The sequence below is a fragment of the Neoarius graeffei genome, chromosome 14, assembly GCF_027579695.1.
Source record: "Neoarius graeffei isolate fNeoGra1 chromosome 14, fNeoGra1.pri, whole genome shotgun sequence".
Classification (NCBI taxonomy): domain Eukaryota; kingdom Metazoa; phylum Chordata; class Actinopteri; order Siluriformes; family Ariidae; genus Neoarius; species Neoarius graeffei.
In genome coordinates, this window is record NC_083582.1 from 16,673,883 (window position 1) to 16,690,319 (window position 16,437).

General features: G+C 46.2%; 1 protein-coding gene across 1 annotated transcript in view; it reads left to right on the forward strand.

Moving 5' to 3' along the window:
* LOC132897493 (SH3 and cysteine-rich domain-containing protein 2-like) overlaps positions 1-16,437 on the forward strand; it is a 191,115-nt gene that overhangs the window by 150,754 nt on the left and 23,924 nt on the right. The window lies entirely within an intron of this gene.

Below are 16,437 nucleotides of genomic sequence, written 5' to 3' on the forward strand. Positions count from 1 at the left end.
GCCATCCAGAGTTACTATGTAATCAGAAAACTTACTTCTAGCTGCATGTGGTCCGAGTACAAGTACTTCAGTCTTGTCAGAGTTAAGCAGAAGGCAGTTAATAAGCATCCAGTGTCTAATGTCCTTTACACATTCCTCAATTCTATTAAGCTGGTGTCTCTCATCAGGTTTTGCAGAAACATACAACTGTGTGTCATCAGCATAACAGTGGAAACCATTACCATGCTTACGAATAATATCACCCAGATGTAACATATATAAAGAAAAAAGCAGTGGACCCAAGACAGAACATTGTGGAACACCAAACTTTACATCAGTATGTCTAGAAAAATCACCATTTACATCAACATACTAAGAGCGATCAGTTAAATAAGACCTGAGCCAGGAGAAAAAAGAAAGCACAACTTTATTCATCACACACTTGTGAAATTTCCTCTCTGCATTTAACCCATCTGAAGCAGTGACCACACACAGGCACACACATGTGAGCAATGAGCACACACACATACCCAGAGCAGTAGGCAGCCATGCTAACAACACCCGGGGAGCAGTCAGGAGTTAGGTGCCTCGCTCAAGGGCACCCCAGGCCAAGGCCATCCCATATTAACCTAACTGCATGTCTTTGGACTGGAGAGAGCCGTTCCCTTAACTCCCACAACATTTTCTAGTCTATCCAGAAGAATGGAATGATCAATGGTATCAAATGCTGCACTAAGGTCAAGCAACACAAGCAGCGAGACACAGCCCTGATCAGACGCCAACAGTAGGTCATTTACTACTTTAACCAGTGCTGTTTCAGTGTTATGATGAGGTCTAAATCCTGACTGATACATTTCATGGATGTTATTCCTATGTAAATATGAGCATAACTGCTGTGCCACAGCTTTTTCTAGGATCTTGGAGATAAAAGGGAGGTTTGATATTGGCCAATAATTGGACCGCTGACAGGGATCAAGGTCAGGTATTTTAATCAGAGGTTTGATAACTGCGAGTTTAAAGGATTTGGGTACATAGCCGATCCTAAGAGAAGAATTTATTATTTTTAGAACCGGTTCAATTACTTCAGGTATTATCTGTTTGAATAGACACATAGGTAAGGGATCTAGTACACAAGTTGAGGATTTTGATGTGGAGATTAATGAAAGTAATTTGATTTCTCTAAGGGGAGTAAAACATTCTAATTCCTGATCTGATACAGCTATATTATTAACTACAGAGTCACTTAAATTGTCTGACCTTAAATTAGTAGTTTGAAATTTTTGTCGGATATTTTCAATTTTGTCATTAAAAAATTCATGAAGTCGTTGCTACTACATACTGCAGGTGTGCATGTGTCTATAGTGGTCTTTTTCCTGGTTATTTTTGCTACAGTATTAAATAGGAATATAGGATTTTTTTTGTTATCTTCTATTAGGGTGAAGAAATATGTTGATCAAGCAGCACTAAGAGCTTTTCTATACTTCAGGAATCTCTCCTTCCAAGCTAATTTGAATGCTACCATTTTGTTTGACATCATTTACGGTCCAATTTTCGAGTGGTCTGTTTTAAAGGAGATATGCAGAACCATGGCCTCACTTTTTGTTTATAAATGCCTTGAGACCTCAAGAATGGCATAGGAATAGTTTTAAGCATAAACAATAAATCTAATATAGTAATTTTTACGATTAAAATGATTCATATAGGTAGTGGTCTGAGTGAATGACCTTGACATCTGTGATGTCACCGCAGGAAGGCTATCGGTCTCATAGTCATTTCTGCTATACTAAAACACAGAGCTGACAGCAACTTTGAGCTTCCTTTTTGAGCTAATTTATCGCCATGCCATGTAGATGTGTTGCTGGCGGTGCAGCAACATGACAGTAGGTGGATTTAAATTGCATTCATGACCCAAGAATGTTCAAACTGCAAAGATTTGGATGCGTTTTGCGAGAAGTTCACGGGCACATTGGGTACCTACGAAGTGGTCTCTTCTCTGCTCTGCACATTTTACTGAAGACTCGTACAAGACCTACGAGAGTTCTCACTCCCTCGGAGTGTGAGCCGAGGGTTGTTGCTAAAACCCGGGACTGGACATATTATCACTTGGGCAGTGATCTCCCTGCAGTTGTTGCTAAAACTGGTGACGTGACATCCCATCCCAGGTTTTAGTATTTGCCTGAGCCGAGCAGTAATGGTGGAGTACTCAGTCTGGAGAAAATGAAGAATGAGTGGACCAGCCGTCTGATATCTCCACTGGATATGCTTGCCTCAGCAGCAATATCTTGCCCTTACATGGAAGAAGCGAATGAATGGAGAACTGAATGAACAACTGAAAGTCAGATTGTTTCAAAACAACCAGCCACAAGATCGACTTTCAAGAAACAAGAACACAGACGGGTAAGATGTGACTCTCATTTGGATACAAAACAACAAAAACGACAACACTCGTTGTTGACCTGCATTTAGATTAATACATGTAACTTGTATTGTGTATTTAAGTTACTGATATAAGATTATTTAATTTGCTTCAGGAAGTGATTGTCTCAGTTCATCTGATTATTTAATTAGCCTTTTACGTTTTTTCAGTGAAAATCCATGCATGTACATGTATGTTGCATAAGTTATAATGCCTATCCTGTTTTAATGAGAGTCAACCCACAATCAATGAAGTCAAATCAGTCTTAGTTGAGCAAGTCGGCAACGGTATTTATTACTTTCACCATAAATTTTTATTTATATGACTTTGGTCTATAGCTGTCAAAGGCCTCTGCCTTAAAACCAGTTCCTGCTGTGACATCACCCACCCAGGGCTGGCTGGCTCAGCGGAGCAGCTCGAATGCCAACTTTGCGGTCGATTTTAACTCTCAAAAATATATATATTTTTAATTCCCATTTATGCAGCATAAGTCAAGGATGGAGATACTATCCACTCGTCTCGTCTCGTCTTCTTCCGCTTTATCCGGGACCGGGTCACGGAGGCAGCAGTCTAAGCATGGAAGCCCAAACTTCCCTCTCCCCAGACACCTCGGTCAGCTCCTCGGGAAGAACACCGAGGCATTCCCAGGCCAGCCGAGAGACATAGTCCCTCCAGCGTGTCCTGGGTCTTCCCCGGGGCCTCCTCCCGGGGGGATATGCCTGGAACACCTCCCCAGGGAGGCGTCCAGGAGGCATCCGAAAAAGATGCCCGAGCCACCTCGGCTGGTTCCTCTCAATGTGGAGGAGCAGCGGCTCTACTCCGAGCTCCTCCCAAGTGACTGTGCTTCTCACCCTATCTCTAAGGGAGCGCCCAGCCACCCTGCGAAGGAAACTCATTTCGGCTGCTTGTATCCACGATCTTGTTCTTTCGGTCATTACCCAAAGCTCATGACCATAGGTGAGAGTCGGAACATAGATTGACCGGTAAATTGAGAGTTTCGCCTTTTGGCTCAGCTCCTTCTTCACCACAACGGACCAGTAAAGCAACCGCATCACTGCGGAGGCTGCACCGATCCGCCTGTCAATCTCACTCTCCATCCTTCCCTCACTTGTGAACAAGATCCCGAGATACTTGAACTCTTCCACTTGAGGCAGGACTTCTCCACCAACCTGGAGAGGGCAAGCCACCCTTTTCCGGCCGAGAACCATGGCCTCGGATTTGGAGGTGCTGCTTCTCATCCCAGCTGCTTCACACTCGACTGCAAACTGCCCCAGTGCATGCTGGCGGTCCTGGTTTGAAGAAGCCAACAGGACATCATCATCCGCAAAAAGCAGAGATGAAATCCTGTGGTTCCCAAACAGGATTCTTTCCAGCCCCTGGCTGCGCCTAGAAATTCTGTCCATAAAAATTATGAACAGAACCGGTGACAAAGGGCAGCCCTGCCGGAGTCCAACATGCACTGGGAACAGGTCTGACTTACTGCCAGCAATGCAAACCAGACTCCTGCTCTGTTCGTACAGGGACCGGACAGCCCTTAGCAAAGAGCCCCGAACCCCATACTCCCGAAGCACCCCCCACAGAATACCACGGGGGACATGGTCGAATGCCTTCTCCAGATCCACAAAGCACATGTGGACTGGTTGGGCAAACTCCCATGAACCCTCGAGCACCCTATGAAGGGTATAGAGCTGGTCCAGTGTTCCACAACCAGGACGAAAACCGCATTGTTCCTCCTGGAACCGAGGTTCGACTATTGGTCGAATTCTCCTCTCCAGTACCCTAGAGTAAACTTTCCCCGGGAGGCTGAGAAGTGTGATTCCCCTATAATTGGAGCACATTCTCCGGTCCCCTTTCTTAAAAAGAGGGACCACCACCCCAGTCTGCCACTCCAGAGGCACTGTCCCCGACCGCCACGCGATGTTGCAGAGGTGTGTCAACCAAGACAGCCCCACAACATCCAGAGACTTGAGATACTCAGGGCAGATCTCATCCACCCCCGGTGCCTTGCCACCAAGGAGCTTGCAAACCACCTCAGTGACTTCGGCTTGGGTAATGGACGAGTCTACCTCTGAGTCATCAGCCTCAGTCTCCTCAATGGAAGACATGACGGTGGGATTGAGGAGATCCTCAAAGTATTCCTTCCACCGCCCGACAATGTCCCCAGTTGAGGTCAACAGCTCCCCACCTGCACTGTAAACAGTGTTGGCAGAGTACTGCTTCCCCCTCCTGAGGTGCCAGACGGTTTGCCAGAATTTCTTCGAGGCCAACCGATAGTCCTTCTCCATGGCCTCCCCGAACTCCTCCCAGTTCCGAGTTTTTGCCTCCGCAACTGCCCGAGCTGCAGCACACTTGGCCTGCTGATACCCATCAGCTGCCTCAGGGGTCCCAGAGGTCAACATGGCCCGATAGGACTCCTTCTTCAGCTTGACGGCATCCCTTACTTCCGGTGTCCACCACCGGGTTCGGGGATTGCCGCCACGACAGGCACCGGAGACCTTGCGGCCACAGCTCCAAACAGCTGTGTCCACAATGGAGGTAGAGAACATGGTCCACTCAGACTCAATGTCCCCCGCCTCCCTCGGAAGCTGTGAAAAGCTCTCCCGGAGGTGGGAGTTAAAGACCTCCCCAACAGAGTGCTCGGCCAGACGTTCCCAGCAGACCCTCACCATACATTTGGGCCTGCCAGGTCTGTCCAGCTTCCTCCTCCGCCAGCAGATCCAACTCACCACCAGGTGGTGATCAGTTGACAGCTCAGCCCCTCTCTTCACCTGAGTGTCCAAGACATAGGGCCGGAGATCAGATGAAACGACAACAAAGTCTATCATCGACCTCCGACCTAAGGTGTCCTGGTGCCACGTGCACTTATGGACACCCCTATGCTCGAACATGGTGTTCGTTATGGACAAACCGTGACTAGCACAGAAGTCCAATAACAAAACACCACTCAGGTTCAGATCGGGGAGGCTGTTCCTCCCAACCACGCCCCTCCAGGTGTCACTGTTGTCGCCCACGTGACCATTGAAGTCCCCCAGTAGCACAATGGAGTCCCCAGTCTGAGCACCCCTCAGTACCTCTCCCAGGGACTCCAAGAAGGCCGGATACTCTATACTGCTATTCGGCCCGTAGGCACAAACAACAGCAAGAGCCTTCTCCTCAATCCGAAGGCGCAGAGAGGCGACCCTCTCGTTCACTGGGGTAAACTCCAACACATGGCGGCTGAGCTGGGGAGCTATAAGCAAGCCCACACCAGCCCGCCGCCGCTCACCATGGGCGACTCCAGAGAAGTGGAGAGTCCAGCCCCTCTCGAGGAGCTGGGTTCCAGAGCCCAAGCTGTGCATGGAGGTAAGCCCGACTATGTCTAGCCGGTACCTCTCAACCTCCCGCACAAGCTCAGGCTCTTTCCCCCCCAGCGAAGTGACATTCCATGTCCCAACAGCTAGCCGCTGTGTCCGGGGATCAGGTCGTCGAGGCCCCTGCCTTCGACTGCCACCCAATCCACACTGCACCAGTCCCCTACTGCTACCTCTGTGGGTGGTGAACCCACAGGAGGTTGGGCCCATGTCACCTCTTCGGGCTGAGCCCGGCCGGGCCCCATGGGCAAAGGCCCGGCCACCAAGCGCTTGCATATGAGCCCCAACCCCAGGCCTGGCTCCAGGGTGGGGCCCCGGCTGTGCCATACCGGGCGACGTCACGGTCCTTGATGGTTTCTCCATAAGCGTTTTGGTGAACTGCTCTTGGTCTGGCCTGTCACCTAGGACCTGTCTGCCTTGGGAAACCCTGACAGGGGCATAATGCCCCCGACAACATAGCTCCTAGGATCATTCAAGCACACAAACCCCTCCACCACAATAAGGTGGCAGTTCTAGGAAGGGTGGCAGTTCTAGGAGGGGAGTCAAGGATGGAGATGCTATCCACTCAGAAATGTATTTAAAAATAAAAGTTCTGTGTATCTCCTTAAAGTGCAAGTGTCATTGTTTTACCAGGGTGCTAATTTTTTCTCTCTGATCATTTTCCTTTTAAGAGGAGCATTCAGTTGCCTGATCAAGTTCTGCGGGGGCTGAGAGTGACCCAATCAAAGTTGATAACTCTGGGAGATCATTTATAAAGCTCTGCAGTAGTTGACGTGGATGTACGTTTAATACAGTAGCCTGGTGAGGTGCATATATTATTACTCAGACATGTTTTGAATGAGATGAGATAATGATCTGAGAACTTCAGACTGTGGAAGTGTGACTATATTTTCTATGTTTAACCCGAATGTTAGTATGAGATCGAGAGTGTGACCACCATTATGGGTCGGTCCTATGACACACTGATTAATCCCTACTGAATCTAAAATGGACACAAACGCTGTTTTCAAAGGGTCTTCTGGGTTATCGAAGTGAGTATTAAAATCTCCAACAACTAAAACTTTGTCTAAGGAAATAACCAGGTCTGAGTTAAAATCTGCAAATTCAGAAAGAAACTCAGAATATGGCCCTGGGGGCCTGTAAATAATAAGTAATGGAATTAACAGGGTAGACTTATTTTTCGAGGTGACATACATTATATTAGTATGATGAACTTCAAATGTATTACATTTATAACCAGGTTTGTGTCTTACATGTAGATAATCATTATAAATAACCACAATACCTCCTCCTCTGCCAGTTAGATGAGGCTGGTGTACATAACTGTATCCAGGAGGACTAACTTCATTTAATGCTATATGTTCATTTGGCTTAATCCGTGTTTCTGTTAAACACAGTACATTAAACTCCTGATCAGTAATAAGTTCATTAACCATTAGCGCTTTAGATGTAAGAGATTGTAAGAGATCTAATATTTAATAGCCCCACCTTTAGATCAAAGGTGCTGGCAGCAGCTGTACAGTTAGTATGATCTAATTTTATATTGATTACATTACTGGAACAAACTCTGAATATTTCTACTTTTTTGTTTAGCTCGGGGAGCAGACAGTCTCGATGTCATGGACCCTGAGTGACGACTCTGCGCAGCTAGCAGACAGTCGGTTTAGCCTGTTCATCTGCTCCCTGGCCTTGCCTCTGGATTGTCAGAAGTTAACTAGCCCTGTTCTGAGACTGTTAACTAGCCCTGTTCTGAGACAGCATCGGACATCGCCTTTGCTAGTTTAAACACCTCTACAAATTTACTCTTGGTAACCTCAGACTGACAAAGGCATATATCATTAGCTCCTACATGGATAACTATCTTTGAGAACCTGTGCTTGCCTCAGACCCTAAGATCACCTGCTATGTCTGGCGCCCTGGCTCCCGGTATACACCTGACTAAAGCTGCTGGTGCCCCAAAGGCCTAGCTAATTTCACATGCCATATGATTGAGTCCCCTATAACCAGAGCTCTTTCAGGTTTCTCAGCGGGTGCATCACTAAGGAGAGCAAACCTGTTTGACACGTGAAGCAGAGAGGAGTGGTGTTCCCGTGGGCGAGCCTCAGCGGTAGCTTTGGCTCTACACTTATGCCACCGAATCATCACCCATTCACCCCGCTGTGAGGACTCTAATGCCAGAGTTGGGGAATTGCTAACTCCACCTAGGGCATCCAGACTTTCCCCTGCAGAAACTACACTGTTCTCATTCTCACTAGCCTTCTCTAAAGTCTGTATACACTCTTCTAAAACTGTAATCTTATCCATCAGAGAGCTAACTAATCTGCACTTATCACAAATAAAGCTATCACTAGCGATGGAGGAAGAATGACTAAACATCCTGCACTCAGCACACTGAACAAGCTGAAAGTGTACCATGATGAAAGGATTCACGTACAGTGGTGCTTGAAAGTTTGTGAACCCTTTCGAATTTTCTATATTTCTGCATAAATATGACCTAAAACATCATCAGATTCTCACACAAGTCCTAAAAGTAGATAAAGAGAACCCAGTTAAACAAATAAGACAAAAATATACTTGGTTATTTATTTATTGAGGAAAATGATCTAATATTCCATATCTGTGAGTGGCAAAAGTATGTGAACCTCTAGGATTAGCAGTTAATTTGAAGGTGAAATTAGAATCAGGTGTTCCCAATCAATGGGATTACGATCAGATGTGAGTGGGCACCCTGTTTTATTTAAAGAACGGGGATCTATCAAAGTCTGAGCTTCACAACACATGTTTGTGGAAGTGTATCATGGCATGAGCAAAAGAGATTTCTGAGGACCTCAGAAAAAGTGTTGTTGATGCTCATCAGGCTGGAAAAGGTTACAAAACCATCTCTAAAGAGTATGAACTCCACCAGTCCACAGTCAGACAGATTGTGTACAAATGGAGAAAATTCAAGACCATTGTTACCCTCCCCAGGAGTGGTCAACCAACAAAGATCACATGTAATAGCAAGGCATGTAATAGTCGGTGAGGTCACAAAGGATCCCAGGGTAACTTCTAAGCAACTGAAGACCTCTCTCACATTGGCTAATGTTAATGTTCATGAGTCCACCATCAGGAGAACACTGAACAACAATGGTGTGCTTGGCAAGGTTGCAAGGAGAAAGCCACTGCTCTCCAAAAAGAACATTGCTGCTCGTCTGCAGTTTGCTAAGGATCACGTGGACAAGCCAGAAGGCTATTGGAAAAATGTTTTGTGGACGGATGAGACCAAAATAGAACTTTTTGGTTTAAATGAGAAACGTTATGTTTGGAGAAAAGAAAACACTGTATTCCAGCATAAGAACCTTATCCCATCTGTGAAATATGGTGGTGGTGGTGGTAGTATCATGGTTTGGGCCTGATTTGCTGCATCTGGGCCAGGACGGCTTGCCATCATTGATGGAACAATGAATTCTGAATTATACCAGCGAATTCTAAAGGAAGATGTCAGGACATCTGTCCATGAACTGAATCTCAAGAGAAGGTGGGTCATGCAGCAAGACACCAACCCTAAGCACACAAGTCATTCTACCAAAGAATGGTTAAAGAATAATAAAGTTAATGTTTTGGAATGACCAAGTCAAAGTACTGACCTTAATCCAATCGAAATGTTGAGGAAGGACCTGAAGCGAGCAGTTCATGTGAGGAAACCCACCAACATCCCAGAGTTGAAGCTGTTCTGTACAGAAGAATTGGCTAAAATTCCTCCAAGCCGGTGTGCATGACTGATCAACAGTTACCGGAAATGTTTAGTTACAGTCATTGCTGCACAAGGGGGTCACACCAGATACTGAAAGCAAAGGTTCACATACTTTTGCCACTCATAGATATGTAATATTGGATCATTTTCCTCAATAAATAAATGACCAAGTATATGTCTGTGAAGATTCTCAGTCATCCAGGTCATAGTAAACTGTGGGTGGTAAAAGAGAGCAACTGGACTTGCTTGAAGATTCTTGAAGACGTTTCACCTCTCATCTGAAAGGCTTCTTCAGTTCTGTCTGACTGGTAGGGAGTATCAGGTATTTATCCTCTCATGGATGAAAAGCTCATCTAAGGTCTCATTGAGTCATCCTGTTGGGGTGGGTCACTGGGGGCTGGTTGTGAACGGCCTCAAGAGTCATTAGGATGATCAGTGGATTGCCCGTGAGGGTGATCAATGGAATGCTGATTCTCTCTGTCCTCCTGTGAGTCACTGAAAACAGCTGGGTTTTGGTGTGCATTCAGTTGTCTGGGAAGTGTGCCAAGGACTGCATTGTAAGTGGCTGATAAATGATGTCTTAGACCCCCACCTCTGTTCAGTGATGGCCGTTCCAGGTTGACAAAAATGGCTTCTTTAACTCCTCGCTCATACCAACGATCTTCTCTGGCTAAAATGCGTACGTTGCAATCCTGAAATGAGTGTCCTTTGTTGTTAAGATGAAGGTAGACAGCAGAGTCCTGGCCGGAGGAACTGGCTCTCCTGTGTTGAGCCATGCACCTGTGAAGCGGTTGTTTTGTTTTCCCCAATATACGAGTCCGTGCATTCCTCACTGCACTGAATTGCATACACTATCGCTACGTTCACACTGCAAGGCTTAATGCTCAATTCCGATTTTTTTGTGAAATCCGATTTTTTTGTGAGGTCGTTCACATTAACAAATATATGCGACTTGTATGTGATCCTCAGTATGAACGAAAAGCGACCTAAAAGTGTTCCGCATGCGCATTGCAGGATACGACGACGTCACACGCAGTGAGCATGGCCAGTGTTTACGGAAGTAAAACCGCCCGGTTGCGGTATGACCCATCCAATCTAGCTTGAATAGCTGTATCCCCCCAAATGGAAATCAGCTCCCTAACCTCTGCGTCCTTCCATTGAGAAGATTCAGAACCTTCACAGCCCGAAGCGTCCCTCGCATTGATGTCATGCGCAGGGGCGCAGATACGTTTTTTGAACTGGGGGGGGGGGACAAAAAACTGGGAGGGACAAAGCTGCCAGCAAACCAACCCCAACCCCGATATGCCTGTCAAACTTGTTGTTAGTAACCATAGCAACCAAGCTCGAGCTCGCAACCTGTGCAGTCTGCGCAGCTCAACCAACCGAATATCAGTCTTTGTTTTATGTGAGTTGTTGCAACTATGTATACACTGCCGTGCACCTCAATAAACCGAATGGTAATTAGTCTTTTGATTTTTCCGTGAGGTTTGCCTTATGCAAAGAAAGACAGCATAGACGTTTTTTCCTCCCTATAAGTAGGGGGGGACTGAACGAGGTGAATTTAAATCTGGGTGGGACGAGTCCCACCCTCTATCTGCGCCCGTGGTCATGCGCCATGTTGTTGTAACTTTTTTTGAGAGACCCGCCGCCTACTTCAGCGCAGAATAGTGACGTTTGTGGCTTGTTGATGACGTGTAAGTCGGATGAATGCGACCTGGCGGTTTAGACTGAAGTCGCATATGAAAAGAGCGGATAGGAATCGGAATTAGGACCACATATCCAAACGGCCTGGGTCGGATTTGAAAAAATCGGATCTGTGTCGTTCATATTGTCAATAAAAGATCGGATACAAGTCACATATGGGCGAAAAGATCGGATTTGAGTCACTTCAGCCTGCAGTGTGAACGTAGCCTATGTTGTCCTGTTTGTGTCTGGGTATTCTGTCCTTAGGGTGGACCAGTTTCTGCTTCAGGGTGTTACTGGGTCTGAAATGTACCGGAATCAAATCAAATCAAATCAAGTTTATTTGTACAGCGCTTTTAACAATAAACATTGTCGCAAAGCAGCTTTACAGAATTTGAACGACTTAAAACATGAGCTAATTTCATCCCTAATCTATCCCCAATGAGCAAGCCTGTGGCGACGGTGGCAAGGAAAAACTCCCTCAGACGACATGAGGAAGAAACCTCGAGAGGAACCAGACTCAAAAGGGAACCCATCCTCATTTGGGCAACAACAGACAGCCTGACTATAATATTAACAGTTTTAACAGGTATAACCCTCAACTGTCCTCATGGGGCCGTCCTTCACAGGAGTGGGGCGATAAAACTCCGACCAGACACAGGGCACCAGGATGGATCAAGCAGGTCCGAGGGGCAGAAGAGGCCAGCATCTCAATCCCAGGATCAACATGTAACTCAGAGGGACAGATGGGGGGGGAGAGAAAGAAAACACGTTGTTAGGTATGCCCTAAAAATGACAAGTATTAAATCTGTGTGGTAGGCTCGCAGAGACGAGAGTCTTTACATCAGGCATGACGCACAATGGCATGTTAATATGGTAAAAAATATATCATGACCTGCTCTGGCTGGATGCTTGATTGGGTGATGGGAGCACACTCCTCAGCAATGATGAGATGCAGATGGGACCCTTAGGCCTGGCCAAGACAATTCAGTTACATTTCACCGGGTCTGGGACATGCGACAGAACGTCTGACGGCCGATTCCCTGCAGGCTACGATAGCCAGTCGAGGTCCCCACCGTCTCCACCAAAAGATTTCCTGTTGACTCCATGTAACTCAGAGGGACAGATTTGGGGTGGGGGGGGGAAGAGAAAGAAAACACAGGTGGTTAGGTATGCCCAATGTCACCTGAATAAGTAGGAACAGTATACATATTGCACCGAGTACAAGCAGGGACTCCGGCAACTAACTATGACAGCATAACTAAAAGGAGAGAGCCAGAAGGTAACACAGGCATGACGGTCTGTCACAGACCGGAATGTTGTGTTTGTAGAAGATCCTCCTGAGTTTCCCAGTGTAGCAGTTCAATAGGAGTGGGTGGAGCACAGAGGACGGCAGGACAGAGATCAGGTTTGTATGCAGGCTTTTTATTGCCACACTTTTCAGTCTAACAATGTTTTCTTCGCACAAATAGAGACACAGACACACACTAGCATCTCATCCGGGGATGAGCTCCTCTGTTCTCACTCTCCCTCCCTAAATAGGGCGCAGTCACTGGGAAGACACACAAACACAGGTTAATTGCAGTCAGGTGTAGTGATTCTGCCACTTACCTTCCCTGACTCCGCCCTCCTGTCACAGACCGACGCTTGACCACGCCCCTGCTGCCACACTCAGATAGACCAGAAATGTAGGGAATGACAATGTTCTTGCATTTGTTCCTGTTATCCTCCTTGTCCATTCTGTTCCTTTTTCTGCTCTTGAGGAAAGACCTGTTGGGATACCCACAGTTCTGAAGTGCTTTCTTGATGTGATTCTGCTCCTTCTCTTTTCCCTCTATTGTTGTAGGGATGTTCTGAGCCCTGTGTTGCAAGGTCCTAATGACCCCCAATTTGTGTTCCAGTGGGTGGTGAGAGTCAAAGAGTAGGTACTGGTCTGTGTGTGTGGATTTCCAGTAGACCTCAATGCTCAGGCTTCTCTCTTGTGTAATGTGTACATCACAATCCAAGAAGGCTAGATTATTCCCACTGACGTCCTCTCGAGTGAAGTTGATGTTAATATCCACTGCATTGATGTGCTTAGAGAAGGCTTCCACCTCATGGGTTTTGATTTTAACCCAGGTATCATCCACATATCTGAACCAGTGGCTGGGAGCAACTCCTGAAAAAGTGGTCAAAGCTTTATGTTCTACTTCCTCCATGTAAAGATTGGCCACAATAGGGGATACCGGTGAGCCCATGGCGCATCCATGCTTCTGTCTGTAGAAACTTTCATTAAACTGGAAATAAGTGGTAGTCAGGCAGAGGTCAAGCAGGGTGCAAATCTGGTCCGTGGTGAGGTTCATTCTATCCAATAAGGTGCTGTCTCGAAGGAGTCGTTTTCTAACAGATTCAACTGCTTCTGTGGTGGGAATGCAGGTGAACAGAGAAGTGACGTTGTAGGAAACCATGGTTTCATCTGACTTTGCTGTCTAAAACCACCTCCTCCAGCAAGACAGAAGTGCTGACTTGGAGGAAGAAATCTGATCAGGCTACACAGCCGGACATACAAGAGAAATGGGTGAAGAACTTATCCGACAAGGTACTCACCCAACCAGAGAAAGATGTTCTATCCAACGGACTTAACTTTGCAGTTTCACCAGAGCGGATACCAGTGGTAGACATCATCACAGCCACAGAGTCAGCCATCAGAAACAACAATCTGACCAACACGGAGTCAGAACAACTTAGGCTGAAGATCTCAGCTGCTCTGTCCAGTGCGAAAGCACCCCCCTCCAACCTCACCATCCAAGAAAGGAGGGCTCTTACATTGTTTCAAAGAGGCCGGAACATCACCATCCTTCCTGCTGAGAAAGGGAGATGCACAGTGTTGCTAAACACAGCGGACTACCACTCCAGGATGACCAGTCTCCTCAGCGACACTACCACCTATGAAACCTTGAGGCAGGACCTCACAAGTTGTTACAAAAAGAAAGTTGTTAGCTGCCTGCAACAACTAGAAAAGGACCAAGCCATCAACCAATCTCTGTACTACAGATTGTACCCTGGGGAAGCCGTTCCTCTCATATACGGACTCCCCAAGATTCACAAGGAAGGAGCTCCACTCAGACCTATCATCAGTAGTATAAACTCTGTTACTTACAACATTGCCAAACACCTAGCCACCATCCTGGCTCTTCTCGTTGGGAATACGCCACATCACATCAAAAACTCCCAAGATTTTGCTACTCAAGTTGCAGACCTCAAACTAGACTCAGATGAAACCATGGTTTCCTACGACGTCACTTCTCTGTTCACCTGCATTCCCACCACAGAAGCAGTTGAATCTGTTAGAAAACAACTCCTTCAAGACAGCACCTTATTGGATAGAACGAACCTCACCACGGACCAGAGTTGCACCCTGCTTGACCTCTGCCTGACTACCACTTATTTCCAGTTTAATGAAAGTTTCTACAGACAGAAGCATGGATGCGCCATGGGCTCACCGGTATCCCCTATTGTGGCCAATCTTTACATGGAGGAAGTAGAACATAAAGCTTTGACCACTTTTTCAGGAGTTGCTCCCAGCCACTGGTTCAGATATGTGGATGATACCTGGGTTAAAATCAAAACCCATGAGGTGGAAGCCTCTCTAAGCACATCAATGCAGTGGATATTAACATCAACTTCACTCGGGAGGACGTCAGTGGGAATAATCTAGCCTTCTTGGATTGTGATGTACACATTAGACAAGAGAGAAGCCTGAGCATCGAGGTCTACCGGAAATCCACACACACAGACCAGTACCTACTCTTTGACTCTCACCACCCACTGGAACACAAATTGGGGGTCATTAGGACCTTGCAACACAGGGCTCAGAACATCCCTACAACAATAGAGGGAAAAGAGAAGGAGCAGAATCACATCAAGAAAGCACTTCAGAACTGCAGGTATCCCAACTGGTCTTTCCTCAAGAGCAGAAAAAGGAACAGAACAGACAAGGAGGATAACAGGAACAAATGCAAGAACACTGTCATTCCCTACATTTCTGGTCTATCTGAGAAACTCAGGAGGATCTTCTACAAACACAACATTCCGGTACATTCAGACCCAGTAACACCCTGAAGCAGAAACTGGTCCACCCTAAGGACAGAATACCCAGACACAAACAGGACATGTAGTGTATGCAATTCAGTGCAGTGAGGAATGCACGGACTTTTATATTGGGGAAAAAAACAACCGCTTCATAGGCGCATGGCTCAACACAGGAGAGCCAGTTCCTCAAGCCAGGACTCTGCTGTCTACCTTCATCTTAACAACAAAGGACACTCATTTCAGGATTGCAATGTACACATTTTAGCCAGAGAGGATCGTTGGTATGAGCGAGGAGTTAACGAAGCCATTTTTGTCAACCTGGAACGGCCATCACTGAACACAGATGGGGGTCTAAGACATCATTTATCAGCCACCTACAATGCAGTCCTTGGCACACTTCCCAGACAACTGAATGCACACCAAAACCCAGCTGTTTTCAGTGACTCACAGGAGGACAGAGAGAATCAGCGTTCCATTGATCACCCTCATGGGCAATCCACTGATCATCCTAACGACTCTCGAGGCCGTTCACAACCAGCCCCCAGTGACCCACACCAGCAGGATAACTCAATGACACCTTAGATGAGCTTTTCATCCATGAGAGGATAAATACCTGATACGCCCTACCAGTCAGACAGAACTGAAGAAGCCTTTCGGATGAGAGGTGAAACGTCTTCAAGAATCTTCAAGCAAGTCCAGTTGCTCTCTTTTACCACCCACAGATGACCAAGTATAATATTTTTGTCTCATTTGTTTTACTTTATCTACTTTTAGGACTTGTGTGAAAATCTGATGATATTTTAGGTCATATTTATGCAGATATATAGAAAATTCTAAAGGGTTCACAAACTTTCAAGCACCACTGTACCTTAATCAAAGATCTGTTTATATTAAAACAGGTCCAATGTGGATGGCCTCCGCTTGTGGTCTTTATGCAGGAGGAGGGAAAAAAAAGAAAAGCGTCCGGTCTTGGCATTCTTTAAAAAAAAATTAAAATGCGGAAAAAGGAAAGCAAAAGTGAAAGTACAATAAAAAAGAAAAGGATTCTGGAAAATTCTTTGTAGAAAAAATAAAGTTTAATGATTAATGCCAACACTCGCGGAAAAAAGACTCATCGCAAACAACTCGGACACCAGGAAGTACATCGTACGTATTTCCATATTGTGTTTTATTGAATGACGAAAATCGAATCAAATGCAAGATTA